The sequence below is a fragment of the Sorex araneus genome, chromosome X (assembly GCF_027595985.1).
Source record: "Sorex araneus isolate mSorAra2 chromosome X, mSorAra2.pri, whole genome shotgun sequence".
In the NCBI taxonomy this organism is placed as follows: Eukaryota; Metazoa; Chordata; class Mammalia; order Eulipotyphla; family Soricidae; genus Sorex; species Sorex araneus.
The window spans coordinates 98634304-98653725 of record NC_073313.1 but is presented as its reverse complement, the minus strand read 5'-3'; the positions used below and the strand labels follow the sequence as shown (position 1 = coordinate 98653725).

The 19422-nt window shown below is 41.6% G+C and overlaps 1 pseudogene; it reads left to right on the top strand.

Annotated features, from left to right (window-relative positions):
* Positions 1-4715: 4715 nt before the first annotated feature.
* LOC129399757 (60S ribosomal protein L17-like) lies at positions 4716-18243 on the top strand (annotated as a pseudogene).
* The last annotated feature ends 1179 nt before the right edge of the window (positions 18244-19422 follow it).

Sequence of the window (19422 nt, the reverse complement as noted above, 5' to 3'; positions counted from 1 at the left end):
CTTTGTTCAACCCCTGGCACCACAGAGGGTCCCCTCCAGGTTTGATCTATGTCTATTTGTCAATCAATTTAATGATCGCCTGTTAAATGCATGCTACAGTAACCTCAGTGGAATAGGCCGAGACTAAATATAAACCCAACAGCATAGATTCATTCTTACTCAGACTGATCTAGTTTGTTCACCTCTGAATGTTTAATCTGACAACAAAGAGGTGATAGCAGAGCCTCTAGCAAGGCGTCAACACTTCCAGTGTCTAATTGACATGAATATAATAAGCTACTTCTATTCTGAGTGTATCAACACTGTTTTCACAGTAGTAGATCCATATTCCTGGAATATGCTTGCCTTTCTTAACCCTGAGGCCTAGTTAACACTGCTCTCTGAGATCTTACAGAGTATTTGACAGATTGGCAAGGGATACCACATCATGGTACACTGGACCAGAGAATCCTTGTTACAGCAAAAGAGGTACAAGAGTGGGCTTATGATGATGAAACCACTGGTGCCATGGTCTATGACACCCACAAAAAGCTGATATTAACAAATAACAAATTGCCTATTAAGAATAGCTGGAGGATTGACTCAAAATAAGTTCTCTGTGAGGATAAGGTCATATTTCCACAATGTATTATACTCTTTACAATTAACACTATGACACAGTGTGGTGTCCTTGATAAGAATATGTGAGTTCAGGAAGCAAGAAGTGGAATAACACTCACAGAACTTCCAAGGGCATATTAGAGATATTTTTTGTCTTTGCAATCTCTGCAATCCAGAATTTAAATCTTTTATTTGCTTATATGTGTCACTGTCACTATCACTGTCACCCCGTTGCTAATCGACTTGCTCGAGCGGGCACGAGTAATGTCTCCATTGTGAGACTTGTTGCTCATATGTGTAATATAAGAAACCCAAAAAGGGATTAGACAATCCCTAATAGATATAAAGCCTGAGACATGGTCAACAGAACTGAGAACTGAGGGATATGTAAGGATAGTCCCTGGGATAATGATGAAGGATCTTGAAACACTGGTAGAAGGATTGGTGTAAAACTCTGGCAACTGTAAAACAGCGACTTCAATTCTATTGCAAATTGATTCCTCAATAATCTTTAATAAGTTTACTAAGTCATTAGTTACAGACATTCAATATTATAACACCAATCACACCACCATTGCATCTTTCCACCACACATTTTTCCAATTTTCCCAATATCCTTGAACCTAACCCCATAGCAGACCCTCAATAATTTATTTTTTTACATTGCTTGTTATAAATAATTTACTAAATGGAACATCAAAAAATGTTTCCTTAGAAAATAGTTGGTGAAGATGTTGCATCTCACCATGGAGCGCTCAAGCCCTTGTATAAGAGATTACTAAAATGTGATTACAGGTTATGCCTTCTGCTTTTGTTAATCGAGATTGGTTGCCTTCTACATTACATTCCATCCAATCAGTGTGCTGCTCCTTCTTTACCAGAGTGATAGAGTCTAAGATGTCATGCAGTCGAAATTGCAGCCACGCACTCCAGAGTGTCCACAATTGCTAATGGAATGATGCAGCTGCAGTTAAATTCTTAGCTGACTGGTGACTTTGGGGCGTGTGCATAACGGATGAGTTTCAGGAGGTATAGGGAGATGGGGGGAGGTAGCCCATCTCCGACCCCATAAAAGTTGGAGATCCTAGTCAAAAACTCATATATCTGAGTTTTTCAACAAATTTCAGGATGAGGTTCACTTGCCCCCCTCCAGGTTCCTTCGTGATGACTCACACTTTTGCAGGATCTGGGAGAATTCTGCCACTTGTAAATCTCTTTCGAGATTTATTTCTAAATCTCTGGATCATGGCCAGTGAAAGAGTTTACATGGTGTCAAAGGTGCACCATTTATTCTTAAATTAAATTCTGCACCTATCTTCAAATAGAAGACTCACCAGAATCTTGCATTTATTTTCACATTTTGAAAGAAACTCTGAGTCACCAATTCCTGACAATTCCACAAGAACCAACTGCTCCTCTTCTTCCTCATCCTCATCCTCAGCACCGAGGTCCCGCTCCACTTGCTCCACTTCCACTGCCCCCACTACCATAATTGCCCCCCTTGTTTCACTCAACATTTTTCTTATTTTTTTATTGAATCACCATTAGATACAGTTACAAGCTTTCATGTTTGAGTTTCGATCATACAATGATCAGACACCCATCCCTCCACTAGTGCACATTCTCCACCACCAATGTCCCCAGTATAACACCCCCTTTCCAGCCCTCCCCCTGCCTCCATGGCAGACAATTTCCCCCATACTCTCTCTACTTTGGGGTATTATGCTTTGCAATACATATACTGAAAGGTCATCATGTTTGGTCCTTTATCTACTTTCAGCACACATCTCCCATCCCAAACGATTCCTCCAACCATCATTGTCTTAGTGATCTCTTCTCTATTCCAGCTACCTTCTCTCCCAGCTCATGAGACAGGCTTCCAACTATGGGGCAATATTCCTGGCCGTGTGTCTACTGTCCTTGGGTGTTAGTCTCGTGTTATGTTATTTTACATTCCACAAATGAGTGCAGTCCTTCTATATCTGTCCCTCTCTTTCTGACTCATTTCACTGAGCATGATACTCTCCATGTCCATCCACTTCTAAACAAATTTCATGACTTCATCTCGCCTAGCAGCTTCATAGTATTCCATTGTGCAGATGAACCAAAGTTTCCTTAACCAGTCAGCTGTTCTAGGCCACTTGGGTTGTTTCCAGATTTTGGCTATTGTGAACAGTGCTGCAATGAATATATAGGTACAGATGTCATTTCTACTGTGCTTTTTTGCATCCTCGGGATATATTCCCAGAAGTGGTATTGAGGGGTCATATGGAAGCTCAATTTCTAGTTTTTTAAGGAATGTCCATATTGTTTTCAAGAAAGGCTGAACCAGTTAGCATTCCCACCAATAGTGAAAGAGTGACCCTTTTTCCCCACATCCACACCAGCACTGGTTGCTTTTGTTCTTTTGAATGTGTGCCAGTCTCTGTAGTGTGACACCCAACAATTTTTTAATTAAATAAAAACCCTAACGTCAGACCTTGGATATTGCTCAGTGGTTAAGTGCATTATTGGCATGCATGAGACCCAGGGTTCATCACATCACACACACACACACACACACACACACACACACACACAGAGGTTAAGATGAAGGCTGGAGGTTATGGCCCTAAAGAGTCCTCGTTCTAGCTCAAAGTTTCTCAGCCTTCCCACTAATGACATTGATGGACTAAATAATTGGTCGCCATATTCGCTGTCCTGTCTTTTTTTATAATATGTTTTATATGTATGATTATATGTAATATGTATTTTTTCTTTAATTAGTGAGTCACCATGAGGGTACAGATACAGACTTACACATTTTTGAGCTTGTTTTTCCCTCATACAATGTTGTCAAACACATCCCTCCACCAGTGCCCATTCTCTACCACCAATAAACCCAGTATCCCTCCCACTTCCCAATCCCATCTCCCCCCACCCCTTTTGATCTCTCTCTCCAATTGGGTGCTGTGGTTTGCAAGAGTGGTATTGAGTGGCCATCGTGTTCAGTCTCTAGTGTACTTTCAGCACGCATCTCCCTTCCTGCGCGAGATCTCCAACCACATTTTACTTAGTGTTCCCTTCTCTATCTGAGCTGCCTTTTCCCCAGCATGTGAGACCAGCTTCCAAGCCATGGAGCCAACCTACTGGTACTTATTTCTACTATTCTTGGATATTAGTCTCCTACTCTATTATTTTATATTCCACAGATGACTGCAATCTTTCTATGTCTATCTCTCTCTTTCTGACTCATTTCACTTCACTGTCCTGTCTTTTATGAATCACTGGCTTCTACCAACAAGACACTAGTAGCACACTTTTCCAAGCTATAACAAGTAAAAGGCATCTCCAGATATTTCCAAAAGTTCCTTGGGAAGTTCAAATGTTATCAGTTGTCAATCTCTATCCTAGACAAAGGAGAAAAAGATAATTCATAGGAAACTAATTTGGGGGGGGCACACCTAGAGGTGCTCAGGTTTTACTTCTGGCTCTCTACTCAGAGGATCACTCCTGAAAGACTCAGGGGACTATATGGGATGCTAGGGATCAAACCCAAGTCAGCTGCATACAAGGCAAATACGCTACCCACTGTACTATTGTTCAGGCCCTAGAAACTAATTTTTAGCCAGAATATGGGTTTTTCAGTCTCTCTAAATAACAGGGCCAAGATGCAAGAAGAGGTGTCCCCATCTAAACTTGGTCAATTAATCCAAATTATCAGAAGAGATAGTATTACTTATGTACAATAGGGCCAGAGTAGAATTGTCAGGGGATCAAGTTATCTGTAAGCAGAAACAGCTGCTAGGTTGGCTTGCTACTCTGTCACGGATTTAGCCAGTAAGGAGAAAAGCCCAAAGGGTTTTTACACAGAGATTACTTTTTTACCTAGATAACATAATTGAGTTCACATAGTGTCAGTTACCCACATTCTAATCTTCCAGAATGAGACTTGAACCATAAAGGTAGATAACAGACTGGTATATCATTATGTGTGGAGGAGCCAAATCTAGGTTGCAGCTAGTTACTAAGGAGACCAAGATAGCATGCCTCACTAGAACCAGGGAGATATAGGAGCATCTCCCCTTCTTATGCAAGAATGGAAGCAAATAAAAACGATTTTTGTTCTTCCATAAATGGCCTTAAGTAATCTCAAAAAGGTTCACAATTCACTTGGTCCAGAAAACCCTACAAATCATGCAAATCGAGAGGTACAAAGAGTGGTGTTCACTTTAAGAACACTCGTGAGATTGTATAGGCTATGCAAGGCATGCGTATGCAAAAAGCTATCCTATATCTGAAGGGTGTCACTCTCCAGAAACAATAGGTGCCATTCTGGAATTACAATGGTGGCACTGGTAGGTGTGCCCAGGCTGGAACTGGCCACAAAACTGGTGACCCAAAAAGAGTGCCAAATTTTTTTTACCACATATATTTTAAAATGCAGAGTCAGGCCAGAGAGATAGTACAGTAGGTCGGGGGTTGTCATATATGCACCTGACCCGAACTGGATCCTTAACACGGCATATGTTCCCCTGAGTCCCACCAGGAGCGATCTCTGAGTGCAGAGTCAGGAGCACCACCGGATATAATTTAAAAACAAAATTAAAATCCGTGCAGAGTCATGCTAAACTAAAGGGTTTAGATGTAGGTTTTCTGATCATTGAACATATCCAGATGAACAAGGTGCCCAGGATGTACTGCAGAACTTACAGAGATCAGGGTGCATTCACTCTGACATGAGTTTCCCTTCCACACTGAGTTGATCCTTACTGAAAAAGAGCTAAATCTGAAGAGAAGGTTGCACAGAAGGTTTCTAAATCCGAGGAGAAGGTTGCACAGAAGAAAAATAGAAACCGAGGAAGCATAAGCGTATGGCCCCAGAGTAGACTACACATAAAATTAGTAGATATATAAGTTTAAAGAGAGAAAGAGAATAGATGCCACCACACTGAACCAGATAGGCCTAGTCTCAGAACCCAGATCACCGGGTCCTTCTCCGGATAGGGCAGACCGAGTCCCTGTGCTATTGGAGAGCCCCGTGCTCTACCCACCCAGACCTGTTTCCAGCAGCATTTAAACAGCCCAGACTCATGGCAGACCCCAGAGAGAAGCTGAAGCCACACTGAACCTGGCCCCAAACGCCACAATGCTGAATCATCGTAGTGATAAAGCTGCATATGCCCCCGCACAACATCTCCAAAATTCATAGTATTGACAGTATTGACAGCACTGTAGAAACACAGAAAATTATATGGGATTGTTGTATAGTAGTCCGCTAAGCCCAATTAGGGAGAACAATAGCACAGAAGGCTCAAGTAGCACCTAACAGCTCAGAAAATCCTTGGACAATAATTTAGTAACACTATTATGAGATTACATGTTATAACAAGCAATATACAGTAAATTATTTGGTGCCTTCTAAAGGGACAGGCTGGGGGGTGAGTAACTTAGAACATTGGTGGAGGAAAGGTCACACTGGTGATGGGATTGGTGTTGGAATATAGAATAGTTGAAATGACTATTATGAACAACTTTGTAAATCGTGGCTTTTAAATAAAGTCTCAAACAGGAAAAATTAATTTAATTCAATTTAATTTTTAAAAAGATAGAAAGAACTAGCCTTCACAGCTCGTGACAGGTTTGCTATCTCCATGTTCCCAGGAGAATCACAATTGTTCTGCCAATACTTAGATCCAGTGGCAAGAGAGATAGATAGTACAGTGGGTATGGAACTTTCCTTGCACGTGCCTGACCTGGGTTCAATTCCCTGCACCTCATATGGTTTTTAGAGTTCACCAGAAGACCAACAGAATCAGGAGTAAGTCCTGAGTACTGCTGGGTGTGACCTAAAACAAACAAAAAATAGTTTCACTCAGGAGATTCTTGTGGAATGTGTTTCCCAAAGACATAGACAGAAATGTGTCCACAGGCCACAAGTTTTTATTTTGGTAGACAGAGATGAGCCCTGCCCCCATCACTCTTCAAGGAAGAACTTATTGCTCAGCTCTGGAAAGGCAGGCAGCAGACCCTTGGCCGCTGCCTACTTCAGTGGGACATGTCTCAGCTACCAAGTCTATCGGCCCGACTTGAGCCTTTTCTGTTGCAGCTCACAAGTTGGAACTGAACGAGCAAGACCTGGGACCACTTTGATTGGCAATATTCACTACACGACACATGTCTGAATCATACACGACTGAGCCTACAGCAGATTTGGCTTAACTGCTACTCCAGTCCTCCTTCATCTACCTTCCATCAGTGTAGAGTCTTGACAATCATCTTGCACCCTAACTCCATGTGAGTGACTGTCTCTGGAGATCCCAACCAGTAACACCAACCAGACTTAGAGGAAGCTGTCAATCTTGGTCTATCGAAACATATTCCACATTGTCAGCTTTAGTGGCACAAAATTGTTTACAAAATTGCCTTATAATCCTTTTCCTGTCTGGATGCATCTGTCGGATGTCTTTTCTCTTATTTCTTAGATTGGTAATTTATGTCTTTGGAGTTTTTTCTTCCCTAATGAGTCTGGCTTGAGGTTTATCCATTTCAATGATTTCCTTACATAAGCAGCTGCACTTTATTTTATTGTGGAAGACTGGTTGACAGTCATCTCTCGAGGGCGCTAGAGGTTCCTACTTGCAATTCTCAGCCACCAATACCAGCAATGACCCAAGGATGTGTTACTGCTCAGGCCCATGCTGCTAGGAATTAACTAGGCCAAGCCAGCAGTACTCAGGGGAGTACCAAAGCTATACCCAAGCAGTATTCTGAGGACCATATGTTCCTGAATGTAGAATAGAGGACTGCCACATGCAAGTCATCCACCTTAACCCCTGCACTTTCTCTTCACCCTATTTTAAAAATTTTTAGTGTTATTTAGGTAACATGGTTTCAGTAATCTTAACATTTAAGGTTTTGATGTACAAAACTTTGCACTCTAATGAACCCCAAAGTGCCCAAGGAAATAACAGCTTTTAGAAAATACTATATGCAACAGCAGAGGTAAGGAAAGGGAAAATATATTTCCACACATCAAAAAGAATAAGAACAACCAGTGCTGGCATGGATGCAGGGAGAAACAGACTCTCATTCACTGTTGGTGGGAATGCCAACTGATCCAGTCGTTTTGGAAAACAATATGGACATCCCTCAGAAAACTAGAAATTGAGCTTCCATATGACCCAGCAATACCACTTCTGGAAAAATACCCTGGGGGCCCAAAACACACAGCAGAAAAGTCATCGGCATACCTTTGTTGATTGCACCACTACTGACAACAGCCAGAATATGGAAACAATCTGAGTGCCTGAGAACAAATGAGTGTATAAAGAAACTATGGTACATTTATGTAGGATAACATTGGTTTCTCCTTTCTGCCTTGCCACTGGGCACTTAGGTTTATTGAATTACTCCCATTACAGTGCTCCCGAGGCACGCCCATTCCTATGTGTTTATCTGTAACCTCTTTCTTTGTGTTCTGCTCTCCCAACCAGTCAATTACCTTTATCTCCTAATCAGATTCTGCTAACTTGTAAATATTGCTTTTCTCTTCTCCTTATATCCTTTGTGTAGTTAATTCAGAGCAATGTCGTTTTTGTATAGACACAGGAAACAGTTAATGCTATACTTTTGTAACTTGGGAGTCAATTGACTCCAAATAATATTCACTGCTGGGCATCTGTTTTCTTGACATAAGCCTCAGTTGCCCTTACTTCCTAGCACCACAAAGGCAGGGCCCCTGACAAGGGACTAGATGGACCCAGGGCAAGCTGTGAGCTACCCTGGCATCAAAATGGGCCAGGCCAAAGCGCCATAATACTCAACTATAAGTTAAGAGCATGGTCATGGACAAATCCTGTCATGATCCAAAAAGTAACACCTGGATTAGGACCCTGCTCAGGGTTAGGAAAGAATAATCTGGCCTGAGCACTGTAGTCTGAGATCTATAGTGAGATGACCCCAGGAGAGGCATCCTATAAGCTTAATGTATCTCTTACTGTGTCCATACAACATGACTAATATTATTAAGAAGTAAAATTAAGATGAATGTTTAAATGATTGTTGGACTAAGGAAAGGAGAAACACACCCCAGGTGGTATTTCGCCCTTGAGCAGATGTCCTGGTTGTGGCAGATCAGGAAGGGCTTTCATATGTTGATTGCGCTACCAGACCTGAGTGTGGTTGCTACCACCAAGGTTTCAAGTTGGGAGAGACCAGAGGAGAGACCAGGACAGCAAGTCAGAGTGCTGAGACACTAGCAAGGAGGACTGGAGGAGACGTGAATGGGGAGCTTAGTGAGACTGGAACAGGCGTGTGGGGAGAATGGAATAAATGGCAACTGATCACCAACCAGCATGGCCCTTGTTTCCTCCTTCGTCTGCTCTTGGCATTGGCTGTCCCAGATGGGGAAGCAGCCTGACACCACGTAATGCAGGTGGCAAGAGAGGGCCGTGGACTTCCTACTCATTTTATGCATATACACATTTATATACAATAGAATATTATGCAGCTGTTAGGAAAAATGAAGTCATGAAATTCACTTATAAATGGATGAACATGGAGAGTATCATGCTGAGTGAAATGAGTCAGAGTGAGAGGACAGATATAGAATGATAGTAGTCATTTGTGGAATATAAAAACTGTAGTATGAGGGGCTGGAGCGATAGCACAGCGGGTAGGGCGTTTGCCTTGCACGCGGCCGACCCGGGTTCGATTACCAGCATCCCATATGGTCCCCTGAGCACCGCCAGGAGTAATTCCTGAGTGCAGACCCAGGAGTAACCCCTGTGCATCGCCAGGTGTGACCCAAAAAAGAAAAAAGAAAAAAAACTGTAGTATGAGACAATTACCCAAGGACAGTAGAAACAAGGGCCAGGAGGACTGGCCCATGTTTGGAAGAATGTTAGATTTTTAAAGACTTTTTATTTTAATGAATCATTATGACATACAATTACAGACTTATAGACTTTCATGATTGTGTTTCAGTCAAACAATGTTCAAGCACCCACCCCTCCACCAGTGCCCATTTCCCACCCCCAATGTTTCCAGTATTCCTCCCACCCCTTCCCACCTCCTGCCTCTGTGGCAGGCACAATCCCTCTTACTCTCTCTGTCCTTTTAGGTGTTATGGTTTGCAAACAGGTAACAAGCAGCCATCATGTTTGGTCCATAGTCTACTTTCAACATGCATCTTCTATCCCGAGCAATCCCTCCAACCATCATTTATTTAGTGCTCCTCTCACCAATCCAGCTACCTTTTCTGCTAGCGCATGAGATCGGCGATCAAGGTGTGGGGAAGTCCTCCTGACCCTTATTTTAACTGTCCTTAGGTGTTAGTCTCCTGTTATGTTACTTTATGTTCCACAAATGAGTGTAGTCCTTTTATGTCTGTCCCTCTCTTTCTGACTCATTTCACTTAGCATGATTCTCTGCATGTTGATTCACTTATATGCAAATTTCATGATTTCATTTTTTTCTAACAGCTGCATAGCATTCCATTATGTTGATATACCAAAATTTCTTTAACCAGTCGTCAGTTCTCGGGAACTCGGGTTTATTCCAGATTCTAGCTATTGTAAATAAGGCTGCAATAAACATACAAGTGCATATGTCATTTCCACTGTACTTTTTTGCATCTCTGAAATATATTCCCAGAAGTGTATTACTGGGTCAATGAAACAACAAGCGCCCATGATTAGCTAAAGCAATTCTTGGGAAAAAGAAGATGGGGGCTATCACCTTCCCCAACTTCAAACTGTACTACAAAGCGGTAATAATTAAAATGCCATGGTATTGGAACAAAAACAGACCTGCAGACCAGTGGAATAGGGTTGAACATCCTTACACATACTATCAAATATATGAGCATATAATCTTTGATAAGGGAGCAAAAGATGTGAAATGAAGCAAGAAAGTCTCTTTAACAAATGGTGCTGGCAAAACTAGACAGCTACATGCAAAAAATGGGCTCAGAACTCTACCTAACACCATGCACAAAAGTCAGATCAAAATGGATTAAAGACCTCAACATCAGACCAGAATCCATAAAGTACATTGAAGAAAAGGTCAGCAAAACCCTCTACAACATTGAAGCCAAAGGTATCTTCAAGGACGAAACACCATTGACCAAACAAGTGGAAACAGAGATAAGCAAATGGGACTATCTTAAGCTAAGAAGTTTCTGTACCTCAAAAGAAACAGTGACCAGAATACAAAGACAGTCTACAGAATTGGAAAGGATATTCACCCAACACCCCTCCAATAAGGGGTTGATATCAGAGATATACAAGGCACTGGTTGAACTCTACAAGAAGAAAACATCCAATCCCATCAGAAAATGGGGCGATGAAATGAACAGGAACTTTCTCAAAGAAGAAATTCAAATGGTCAAAAGATACATGAAAAATGCTCTTGATGACTAATCATCAGGGAGATGCAGATCAAAACAACGAGATACCATCTCACACCACAGAGACTGGCCCACATCCGAAAGAACAAAAGCAATCGGTATGTGGGGAGAAAGGGACTCTCTTTCACTGCTGGTGGGAATGCCGGCTGGTCCAGACTTTTTGGAAAACAATATGGACATTTCTCAAAAACACTAGAAATCGAGCTCCCATTTGACCCAGAATGTTCGATTTTTTTATAGCTTTATTTACTTACTTATTTGCCTGGCACAACCAGGGGTGCTCTGGGGATAGTTCTGGCCCTGTGCTCAAGATTGACCCCTGGTGGTGCTCAGAGGACCATATTCAGGGCTGGGAATTTGGTTTTGGGTTGGCTGTGGGTTTATTTGTTTGTTTGCTTGCTTTTTAAAAACTTAAAGCACTGTGGTTTACAAAGCTATCCTAACAGAGTTTCAGGCATACAATGTTCCAACATCAAACCCATCACAAACGTCAACTCACCACCACCAATGTCCCAAGGTTCCCTCTCACCCCTTTGCCTTCCTCCTTGACAGGCAAAATTTGAGCCACACCTGGTTATACTCGGGGATTACTCCCAACTCTGCAATCAAGGATAACTCATGGTGGCACTCTGGAGATCATGTATGGATCTGGAAATCAAACATGGATCAGCTGCATGCAAGGTAAGCACCTTCCCTGCTATATTCTCTCTCCAGCCTCTAAGTTTGGTTATTTTATTGCAATTTGGACATCATGCTTAGTTTTGTTAACAGAGGTTAACTTGAAGTGGCTACTTGTAAGAAAAGTCCCTTACCTCCAGCTCCTAGTATTGAATTTTTTATGAGCTTGCACCTGTTTTCCATAGTGATCACATGATTTTAGAATCCTATCCACAGTATCCAAGAGTTTCAGTATTTCCACATTCTAGCCATTGCCTATTTTGTTTCTATACAGTCACCATCTAATGGGGACAGAGATAATTCTTTGTGGTTTTGATTTCCATTTTCTGAGGATTAATCACTCTGAGCATCTTTTCATACACTTGTTGACCATTTGGATAGCATCTCCAGATAGTTTTTAATAAAAATCCTTTGTCCATTTTTAATCAGGATATGTTTGTTATTATAATTGAACTGGAAGGTTTCTTTATGCATCTTGGGTATTAACCCTTTGTCAAATACATTTTTGCCAATCTATTTCCTATTCTGTGAGGTGATTTTTCACGATGTTGATTGTGTCTTTTGATCCATAACATTTTAAGGCTAGAAAGATGACTTTTTTCTTTCTTCCCTTTTTTAAATTTTTTAAAAATTTTATTGAATCACCGTGAGATAGTTACAAGCTTTCATGATTTGGTTAAAATCTCACTTAAAGGGCTGGAGAGCACAGTTTTATCCCCAGCACTGCATGGTCCACCAAGCACTACCATAAGTGACCTTTAAACACTGAGCAGGAGACCCCAGCTCTGCCAGATATAACTTCCTCCCCCAAAATATTTTAAGTCTGATGTAGTCCCATTCATCTACAATTGCTTTTGTTGCCTGTGCTATTAGTATCACATCCAAGAATTCATTATCAAGTCCAATGTCATGAAGCTCTTCTCCTGGGTCTCCTCGGAGTTTTATGTCTGATGTTTGGGTCTTTAACCTATTTTGAATTTATTTCTGTATATTGTGTAAGGTAAGTTTCCAGCTTGGTTCTCTTGCTAGTTGGTTGGATACAGTTTTCCTAGCCCTATTTGTTCAAGTAAAGGCCTTTCCCCACTGAGTGGTCTTGGCACCTTCTTAAAGGTCATTTGATCATATATACAAGTATATTTTTGGTGTCTCAATTCCTTTGCATTGTTCTTTTGTCTTAATTCAAGCACCATTCTGGTTTTGTTTAATGTAGCTTTGTATAAGGTTGTTTTGAAGAGGGGTACACCAAGCAGTGCTCAAGGGCTATTCCTGGCTTTGAATTCAGGGTCCCAGGAGACCATCTGGTGTTGGCAATTGAACCTAGGCAGCAGTTCAGTCCCTTGAGTTCTCTACAGCCCTGTATACGTTTTTGTCAATCAGGAAATGGAAGTTCTCTACTTTTGTCCATTGTTTTTGTTCTCCCAAGAAGTGTTCAGGGAGTCCTGGGCCCACTCTCAGTGATGCTTGGCCAATCAGGTTGCCCCAAGGAAGTGGTGTTGCTCAGGTCCTTCAGTACTCAGGGACCACCAGAGTCACCCCAGCAGTGCTCAGGTCGTCCAGGCTTTACACTCAGATGTTCAGGAGGCAATGTGATGTGGAGGATTGGACCCTGGCTAGGTACATGCTGGACATGCACCCTAACTGCTATACTATCTCCCAGCTCCTCTTCATTTTTAAGTACGACCTCTGGTCACCAGTGGTTCTTGGAGATCAGGGACCACTTCCAGGGATAGCTGGCCTCACAGTCAGTGACCAATAGTTCAATGCTTGGGCCCAGCCATGAGGTATTGCTCAGTCCTGGTGCTACTGGCGGCCACCACGACCATCCTTGTGGTGCCAGGGTGGCAGGGGCATATGTGGCACTGAGCCTGAAGCTCAGGCCTTGCAGAGAAAGCCATGAACTCCACCTCTTCCAGTCACCTTCCAGCCCTCACTTTCATCTTTTCTTAAGATTGTTTTGGCTACTCACAGTCTCTTGAGGTTCCAGATGAATATTTTATTTCTGAAAATAAGGCAATTAGGATTTAATAAGGATTGAATTGATGTTCTCATAGAAAAAGCTAAAGAAATAAAGCCTAAAGACAGAAACATCCAGAATGAATTTTAAAAGAAGTCTTTTAAAATTACAGTACAGTGGGTAGCGCATTTTCCTTGCCCGTGGCTAACTGGGATCGACCCCAGGAACCCTATATGTTCCTGCCAGGAGTGATCCCTGAGCACAGCCAGGAGTAAGCCTCGAGAACTGCAGGGTACAGCCCCAGAATCCCTCAAAATGAAAATAAATAAAAATTTAAAATAAAAATAAGACTGAATTCTTTCCTTTCTATAATTTTGTCTAATGTTAATGAACTGAACTCACTGATCAAAAGGCACAGAGTGGTTGGATGGATCAGAAAACTGAACATAACTTTCTACTGCTTATGAGACTCACTTGAATTATCATAAGAAACACAAGCTCAAAGTAATAGGCTGGAAAACAGTTGTACAGAACGGTAGACTAGTAAAGATGGGAACAACCATACCTTACATCACACAAAATAGAATTTACTCCAAAAAATTGGTAACAAAACACAAAAATGGGCATTACAAATTGATCAAAATAATGCACCGAATCTGTCAATTGTTTTGGAAATAAGGGCTTCTTAACACACAACTCTTTTAAACTATGACTATGGAAGTCTTTTGATTACTTTGTGTTTCTAATTTCTTTCAGCAGTATTTCCAAGTTTTTAAGATACAAATCTTTCACCTCCAGGCTGGAGCAACAGCACAGCAGGTAGGGCATTTGCCTTGAACCTGGCCGACCTGGGTTCGATTCCCAGCATCCCATATGGTCCTGAGTGCAGAGCCAGGAGTAACCCCTGTGCATTGCCGGGTGTGACCCAAAAAGAAAAAAAAAGATCTTTCACCTCCTTCATATATTTTTGCTAAGTATTTCTTCACATTTTTAAAAGAGAAGTTCCCCATCTCTTCCCTTTGTTGTTGCTATTGCAATGACTGCGGGTTGCACTCAGTGCTATACCTCTTGGGTAGGTCGTGGTGCTTGTGCACTTAATTGCAGTATTCACTGGAGATAATGCACCTTTTACTGTGCCAGTAATCCCAAAGCCCATTGGGATTTCACTCAGTGTGTCAGGTGGTGCCAAGGATCGAACTCATGGGTTCATGCCAGCAAGGCAGGAGCGATAGATACTACTGAGCTACCCCCAGATAAACCTCATTCTGTTCCTCTTTATGCTGTTGCAAATGAAATTTTGCTCCAGCTCTCTTTTAAATTGTTTGAAGTTGGCGGTGTGTGATGATGATTTCGTATACTGTTGTTTTGCTGAATTTATTAGCAAAGTTACCTGAAAATCAGATTAGACCTAACTCTTTTGAATGAACTATTCAGACTTCCAACATATAAGATGTTGTCATTCACAAAGAGATTGTCTTCTTTCTTTTTAATATAGCCATCCTTTATTTCCTTTCCTTGCCTAATTTCCCTAGCTAATACTACCAATGTTGTATTAAATAGGAAATGCTGAGAATAAGCATACCTGCCTGATTTCTTAGGTATAGGGGCAATAATACTGACCTCATTGCAGACCTCATAAATGAGTTTAGAAGTGTTAGTTCCTTTTCAATTTTTTTGAAAAGTGTCAAGAGAATTGGTATTAGTTCCTCTGGGTATTTTATGGATTCCTCCAGAGAAGTCATTTGTTTCTAGGCTTTTCTTAGAAGTTTTTTGGTTACTGATTTATTCTACTTATGTGCTATTTTAGGGCTGAAGCACAGTGGGTAGGGTGTTTGCCTTGCACGTGGCTGACCCGGATTCGAGTCCTCTGTCCCTCTCGGAGAGCCCGGCAAGCTACCGAGAGTATTCCGCCCACACGGAAGAGCCTGGCAAGCTACCCGTGGCATATTCAATATGCCAAAAACAGTAACAACATGTTTCACAATGGAGACGTTACTGGTGCCCACTCAAGCAAATCGATGAACAGTGGGACGACAGTGCTACAATGCTACATGTGCTATTTGTTCAACCATTTATTCCTTCATGGCTTACTTTGTGTTTCTATAAATTTTTCCATTTCTGTATGTTATACATTTTTTAGTAAACAACAATTTATAATATTATACCCTCTTATAATCATTTCTATTTATGTGGAACTTCCAGTTTTAGCTTTTCAGTCTTCCATTTTTCACTGCACATATAGATTTGGTCACTTTGGTTGATCTTTTAAAAAAAATCGACTTGTAGTTTCATTCATTTTTTCAGTTGCTCTTCTCGAGCTACGGAGAGTATCTCGCCCACATGGCAGAGCCTGGCAAGCTATGCATGACGTATTCAATATGCCAAAAACAGTAACAACAGGTCTCACAATGGAGACGTTACTGGTGCTCGCTCGAGCAAATCGATGAGCAATGGGATGACAGTGACAGACAGTGATTCTGAACATGAGCATTACCACTTGAGCCATAGACCGACCAAAATGCTCTCCCTTCCTTGATTTTGTAACAGTTTTTTGTTGCTCTTTTTTCAGCTATCTCTGCTCTAGTCCTTGTTATTTCCTTACTTCTGCTAGTGCTGGATTTATTTTCTACCTCTCTTTATCTAGTTTCTAACTTTAAAGTTAGGTTACTTATTTTGAGATCTTTTAAAAAATGCATACAAGGGAGCTGGAACCATTGCTGGAACCACAGCAGACATGGAGCTTGCCTTGCACGCAGCTGACCCAGGTTCAATCCCCGGCAACCCGTATGGTTCCCCGAGTCTGCCAGGACTGATTCCTGAGCTCAGAGCCAATGAAGCCCTGATCAATGCCAGGTGTGGCCCAAAATGAAAAACAAAAGAGTACGTTAAATTAAATACCTACACGTATAGTTACAGAGAGCATATTTATGACAGTTGCTTTTATTTTTGTCAGGAAGGTAATGTATCTATTTCTTTATGACTAGAGTTTTTTAGTCCTTGATTGGGCCATGTTTCACTGTTTCTTTATATGACATAAATTTTAATAGCAAACACACCCACGGGTACTGAGGGACCAGCACCACCCTTGATGTTTGGTCTGGTGATCCACGTCTGATAAGGCGAGGTGCTGACCCTCCAGTGCTTGAGGGCCACCAAGACCAAGGTATTGGGTGCTCCAGGGGCTAAGTACAGTGGTGCTGGAGAGTAAGGCGTGCAGTGCCAGTTATTGAACTCAGGGTCTTGCACATATAAGATATGTACTTTATCACTTTGAGTCATTTCCGACTACTGGCTTGTCTTTTTTTTTTTTTGGCTTTTATTTGGAAAAACAACAAACTCCCCCAGTTTTTGAATACTGGTTTCTTTTCCAGTCATCCATAATGGAAGGCCTCTGACCCCGCAAACCTTTTCTGATCTCTTCCTCCCCCTGGAGTCTGTCTGCAAAATTACAGCTCTAACATATTCTTTTCAGTGACTTCCAAACTCTGGTACTGATCTCTCAGTGAGCATTGCAAGCCTACCACATAGAGTGCATCATTTAAGTCATTCTTGTGACTAAAATATAGTCACCATTTCTATTTATATGTATTACAAAGAGAATTATAATTATTTGGGGTTTGGGGCCACACCCAGAGGTGCTCAGGGGTAACTCTTGGCTCTGCACTCAGGAATGACTCCTGGTGGGCTCAGGGGACCGAGTGGGATACCAGGTATCGAAACTAGGTCGGCTGCATGCAAAGCAAGAGCTTTACCTGCTGTACTATCTCTCTGACCCTGAAATTTTAATTTTTTATATTTACCTTATACCTAGCAACCTTGACAATGCTATTAATTGTTTTAGTACTTGAAGTATATCTTGGATGTTCTGGGTGTGCCCTCACAACAGAAAATGTTATGGGATCAGAGAAATAGCACAGGGATTAAGGTACTTGTCTTGCAAGCAGCACACCTGAGTTCAATCCCCAACACCACATATGGTTCCCCAAGCCCTGCCAGGAGTAAGCCCTGAGCAAGCCAGGTGTGTACCTAAAACAAAATTAAATGTTATAATAATTTTCAACATTTATTAACATAAAGCAGTTTAGTGTATTTACTGGAATCACTAACATGTACAATTATAATAATTATTGTGATAACATTCCTGTGCATTCTAATAATTATTTTAGAAATGTTTTTTGTATTTCATTCTTTGGAATATTACTTGTTAGTTTTTAGTAAGGAATCTTTAGGTAAATGCTTGTACCTTTCTATTTATGAGGAGAAGATTGGGCTGCACTGATGATGCTCAGGGACCATTCCTGGCTCTGTACTCAGGACCACTGACAGTGCTCAGGGAACCCTATAAGGTGCCAGGGTCAGCAACAAGCAAATACAAATACCTTAATACTATCTATACAGCTTCTCTACTCCTTTCTTATTTCATTTCTCAATAGGAATAGTTTTTATAAAAAACATCTACAATATGTTCTATGATATTCTTCAAACTTGATATTGCTATGGATTACAATTATATATTTCTTTTTCAGAATCATCTTCGTATTCCTTGAATGGATCCCAACAGGTAGTAACTGATTATGTCTTCGACATCGTAGCAGTTAAGAATTATTTTGGCTGCAAGTAACAAACAGCCTACTAAAAATAGCCTCAATCATAAAAACACTGAATTATTCAGCAACACTAGAAGACTGGAGCAGGTGGCTCCAAGGTCTTTTTAGAGGTTGAATAGCATCATCAAGGACACAGCCCTCTCACTATCCCATACTGTCATCAGGACGATAGAGTCTGATTCCAATGTCTGAATACTGACAGTTTCTAAGCCTCACCCTCCCTCTTCCTTTTGTGACTTCCATATTAACAAGTTGCTAGGATAGAATGAGTGTTCCTTCCTTTGGCACTAGTCACAGATTCTAATCAAACAGGCCCTATTCCTTGCACAGGAACCCTCACCTACGCCCACTCTCTAACTGCCATAAAAATCCCTAGCCAGGGAGCAGGGCGCTTGTCTTGCATATGGCCAACCAGGTTCCATTCCTGGAGCCCCATATGTCCCCTGAGTCTTCCAGGAGTGAGCCCTGAGTGCAGAACCAGGAGTAACCCTTAAGCACCACCAGGTGTGATCCCCCAAAACAGTCCCTAGCCAATCTCTTTTCTTTATTCTCTGCAGCCATTTTCAGATCTTTCTCTCACCCAAAAGGAGAGAGAACAAAAGGGAATGCCCTGCCGCAGAGGCAGGGTGGGGTGCGGAGGATTGGGGTGGGGGTGGTGGGAGGGATACTGGGAACATTGGTGGAGGAGAATGGGCACTGGTGGAGGGATGTAAACGATCACTGTATGACTGAAATGCAAACATGAGAGTTCATAAGTTTGTAACTAAACCTCACGGTAATTCACTAATAAAAAAAATTTTTTAAGCCTTCCTTTCAATTGCCCCAGAAAACCTCATAGTAGGAACTTTTTATAGACTTAAGATATGTCAGTTTTGGTATCATAATCCTGTTGGCGGGAGACAGAGTAGTAGTACAGTAGATAGGGCTTTTGTCTTGCTCATGGTAGACCTTGGATCAATCCCCTGCATTCCATACGGTGCCCCGAGCACCACCAGGAATAATTCCTGAGTGCAGAGTCAGAAGTAGCCCCTGCACATCACCGGATGTGGCCTCAAAACAAAACAAAACAAATCCAGCTGGGGGTGGAGAGCAGAGAGATTGTTCAAAAGGTTAGAGTGCATTCTTTGGATATAGGAGGCCCATGTTTGATCCCTGACACAGGATCAGGCATCTACTTAAAGTGATGCTTAAAG